This window comes from Monodelphis domestica, chromosome 2, assembly GCF_027887165.1.
Source record: "Monodelphis domestica isolate mMonDom1 chromosome 2, mMonDom1.pri, whole genome shotgun sequence".
NCBI classification, from domain to species: domain Eukaryota; kingdom Metazoa; phylum Chordata; class Mammalia; order Didelphimorphia; family Didelphidae; genus Monodelphis; species Monodelphis domestica.
The window spans coordinates 301387580-301392600 of NC_077228.1; the positions used below are offsets into that span (position 1 = coordinate 301387580).

A 5021-nucleotide genomic window follows, 5' to 3' on the forward strand; every position below is an offset into this window, starting at 1 on the left:
ATCCCTAAGTACATAAATTATGCATAGATTGTTGAGCTAGAAGATACTTTAGCAATCCTAGGAATTCTTAACTTGGATTCCATGAATTTTTTTTTAATTTTTAAATTTTTTTAATTAAATTTTTTTTCATTAATTGCATTTCAATGTAACTTGTTTCCTCTGTAATATTCTGTTGTTTATTATTCATTTGTTTCATTCATATCTACTTTTATGACCTCATTGGGGGTTTTCTGGGTAAAGATACTGGAACAGTTTGAGGCAAGCGGGGTGAAGTAATTTGTCCAGAGTCATACAGTTAGTAAGTGTCGGAGGTCTGATTTGAACTCATGAAGATGAGATTTCCTGATTTCCAGCCCAATGTTCCATCCATTGTGCCACCTATCTATAATATTATGTATTTTATTTTATGCACTAAAAAGCATATTCTATGGAGTTCATAGACTGCCATTGTGGTCCATGACAAAAAAAGAAAAAAGAAAGAAACAAAAGGGGAAGAAACCCTAGTGTGGTCCAACAGATTTACTTTAGGCATGTTACTGCTCTAGGTTAGGTTTCATTACATTTTTTTCCAGCTTAGGTATGGTAGAGAAAGTCTATTTGCATTGCCTTTGTGGTAATTAGCAGTTGGATCTAATCCTGCTGGTACTGAAACAGTTCTTTCCCTTTTGGCAAATTTACCTCTATTAATAAAGGATTTTGAGTTTTGCTAATGGCTTATCCTCCCAGGAAAAGTCCAGGTCTGTGGGAGGAAGAGAAAAGGAAGTTCCCTGTGGCTTTCCCAGAGGAAAGAGGATCTATGGTTGGCATTTCTTACTCTCCATTTTTCCTATAGCTCTTTCCTGACAGTGTCTATCTTATACCACAGAATCACAGTTGTGTTCTCTGTTACTGAGGCATTTCTTCTGTATCTGAGCTTCTGCCACTTTCTCCCACAGCTCATTCCTTTATGCTTTTGGTGGCAGTACATGAGCTCAGTGTGGCAGTTCCTTAGTTACATTTCTGCCATGTCTACAGAACACTTTCAAATAAAAGTAGCTAAGGGTGATAAAGGACAGAATGTTGGGCCTGGAATTAGGAAAGACTTGAGTACAAATCCTGTATCAGATATTTACTATCTTTGTGACCCTAAATTAATCATTCCCTTCAAACTTGTTTTTTTTCATCTATGAAATGAAAGTAACAATAATACTAACTTAAAAATGTGTTCTGCATTTTCCCCACATCTCCCCAATCCTCAAATATTTACCAACTCACATCTAAACTTAGCTTTACATACTGGGTCAGAACTCTTTGTTTCTTTTGCCACCAGAAGCCTGAAGGAAGGAGGTGTGAGGATCCAACTTTAAGGTATCATCATAGGCGCAGAGTTACTCTCAATAAGTAGCACAGCTTTTAGTGTGGGTCAAGCTAATCAACAAATATCTTTGCTGTCAAACAACTTTGAAAGATCTGAGAACTTGGATTGTCATAACTAGCCATTATTCCAGAATACCTTGATGAAGGATGCTACCCACCTCCTGACAGAAGGGTAAAAGACTTAGGATACAGTATATAATATAATTTTTGGACATGGGAATTTTTCCTTTTGGTTATAAATATTTGGGGATTTTTTTCTCCTTTTCCTTCCTTCCTTCCTTCCTTCCTTCCTTCCTTCCTTCCTTCCTTCCTTCCTTCCTTCCTTCCTTCCTTCCTTCCTTCCCAGTAAGGGAGGATGGGGAGGTGAAAGGAGTGAAAATTGATATTTGTTCATTAAAAAAAATTAAAAATGTAAATACCTATGCTGTCTGACTTTAATTCATCCTGCTTTCAGTCACCAAAGTAATTTTCCTAAAGTGCAGGTCTGATCACATCTTCTTCCTCCTCAGGTGACTCTGTTGGCTCCCTGCTAGGATCAAATATAAATCCCTCTGTCTGACATTTAATGTTCTTTGAGACCTGGTCCCTTCCTACTTTCCAGTTTTATAACATGTATAGTCTCAGCCATACTGGCTCGACACATACAATATTTCACCACTTTTCTCCATGCCCTTGCAAGGGCTGTCCCCATCTCTGGAATTTTATTTCTCACACCTCAGCTTCTTAGAATTCTAATTTCTTTCGAAACTAATCTCAGGCACTATTTCTCCCTGAAGTCTTTCCTAATCTCCACAGCTACTAGTGATAGCTCCCCAAACTACCTTGTATTTTTTAGGTATACAATTATTTTTATATAAGTAGATATGTTATATATGTATATTTATATTATCTATTACATACACATTTATATTTATAGATGTTTTCTTCCCTTTTAGAGTCAGAGACAAATTTTGCAGGTAAGAGTTACATATTTCATTTTTGTCTTTGTATTTCTGCCATTTAATACAATGCCTGACATGCAGTAGGTGCTTAATAGTAGTTGTCTTTCATACTTAAAGGGGACCAAAATGACAATATTAGTGAGTCTTTTGACTCCAACTTAAATTAGATTTAAGGGAGCCAGAGTTGGATAAAGCCATCAGCCTCATTCTCTCTTCCAGAGCCATCAAAATCAATTGGCTAGACAAAAATCAAGATGGCTGGTGATGGCTCTGGATGCAGTGGATGACCTTGGCTTCTTCAGTGTCTGATAGGGCTCTAAGGCTCCATGATGCCTGCTTCAGCCACCTTTGTGGTCTTTGGAACAAATTATTCTCTCTGCCCATTCTGTCAGGGAAATCTGATTAGGTGTAGACATACCCCCTAACTTACCAATTAGTTTGAGGCTTGCTGGTTCCCCTCCAGTGATTTTCTTGTGGTGTGGCCATGCTTGTACTATGGCTTTTTGGAGCCATAGGTGAGAATCAGATGGCAAGTGGAAACCAAAGGTGGGTGGGCAGACCTGAAAGGGGCTCAGCAAGCCCTCACATCAGAGGTATGTCTTTCCTGAAAACCCTTTGATAAGTGATGGTTGATTAACTTACAATCCCTTTTAAAGTGGGAATAAAGGCAAATGGGCTTCAAAATATAGCATTTTGCTTCGTAATTTGGCTAGATCAATTCGATCTGACCAGGGCAGAGCACTGCATTTTCTAAGACGGAACCCTTTGCAGCTATAAAAACATTATCAGAGCTGTATGGGGATGAAGCAGTTACAGCACTGGCCACAAGGGGACACTATTCTCTAATGCTCAGACAATAAGAATTAGACATCTGAGGGGAAAAAAAAGAAACAGGAAACGTTGGGAAAACTCAGATTTTACTTTGAAAATTTTTGTTAGGCCCTCACTTTGTGAAAGACTTCACAAGACAGTTTGAGTATAGCTTCTTAGACTTACACACATCAAGGTTTAAAACAAAAAATAAAGCATTCTTAAACAGTGTTATTTTTATGACCTCTCACAGCCTTCTGAAATAGGGAAAGAAAGCAAATTAGGAAAAGAGAAATTCTAATAGTCAATCTACAGAACACAGATTCAAGCTCACAACATAGGCTAAGCTTCAGGCCATTTCTTTTAGCACTACTTTCCTCTGATTCTCTATGACAAAGGAACACTCAGAGAAATCTACTAGAATCTTCCCCAGTCTTCATTTTCTTTTCCTCTCCATGTTATGATTAATATTTTCTGGAGACTGTATCTTAATTTATAATTATTTATTAAATAATAAAAAGTGAACCAGAGAAAGAAAACGCACCAGTCACATGTGGCCAGCTACTCTCTCCCTCCCCAATTTATGCTTTTGGGGATATCCCTTTCTCAAGTCTCTTTGATTAGAGGACTTCAACCTCAGTCTGGATGAGAGGTGGGTCTTCTGAACACCAGGCTTCACATTGGAGTACGTGCAGGGTTCTCCATGGTTCTATGGATCTTATTTAGTTGGTATACCACCCAAGAGACTTGTTTAGAGATAAACAAAGAGCTTGTCTCTACTCTGCTTTGGCAAAAGGGGAGAAGAAAATTCATAGCTTCAGGCTTAAAAATCAAACTTTTCTCTCCTTTAAATGCAAAAGTTGCCTTGGGGTGCCAAAAAGGAGTACAGAAAAGTATTCACTTTTCAAATCTTCTTTCCCTAAAAATACAAACAAAAAAGCAACATTCATTGCACCTAGGAACTCAAGATCATCTTTCTTCTCATATGCAAAGCAATCTTCTAGGCCCCGAGGGACTTGGGAACATAATTCATATTTGGGGAGAAATATGTGCCTTCTTTAAGAGGAAATGTAATGGAATAATATATATATGAAATATATATATATACATATATATGAAATATATGAAATGTGCTGTAAATGCACTTATTCAATAAACCAAAGGAAAGTCAAAGAGCTATTTCTTGAGTCTGGACATTTTTGTGGTTTACTTTTTTCTTTTTCTTTTTTCTTTTTTTTTTACATTTTCAAAAAAATGTGTAATTTTATTTAGTCGATTTTCATATTCTAGATCTTTGAGGGATAGAGCATCACTCGGATCCTGTGTCCAATGGCCTTGGCAGGAAGATTGCTTCTGAACTTGGCTCGAACCATCCCACTGTTTCCATGAGCCCTAGTAAATTTTCCCCAAATCACTCTTGTTCTGTTGGGTTTCCCACCAGGAGTTACTGTGTTGTTTTTTGCTTTGTTCACATAGGCACATCTCTTGCCTAAAGAGAATTCAGTTTCATCTTGAGCATAGACTCCTTCAATTTTGAGAAGAGCTGTGTGTTCCCTCTGGTTTCAGAGGCCTCGCTTGTAGCCAGCAAAAATTGCCTTAGACCACAGCCTTCCAGCCATTTTGCTATTCTAGAAGTCCTGTTTCCAGCAGGCCTCCAAGCTACAAGATGGCGGAAAAAGCTGGTTTACTTTTTTCTGACAGTGGTGTATGTTGCCTGTTTTTTTGTGAATGTGTTGGTGTTCAGTCATTTCAGTTGTGTCAGACTCTTCATGACCCTATTTGGGGTTTTCTTGGCAAATACACTTGGAGTGTTTTGCCATTTCCTTCTCCAGTTCACTTTCCAGAAGAGGAAACTGAGGCTTACAGAGTTGAGTGACTTACCCAGAGTTACCTAGCTAGAGCCAGAGGATGGAT

The 5021-nt window shown here is 38.0% G+C and overlaps 1 pseudogene; it reads right to left on the reverse strand.

The window, feature by feature from the left end:
• Nucleotides 1-4339: 4339 nt before the first annotated feature.
• LOC100014345 (60S ribosomal protein L35a-like) lies at nt 4340-4803 on the reverse strand (annotated as a pseudogene).
• Between the last annotated feature and the right edge of the window lie 218 nt (nt 4804-5021).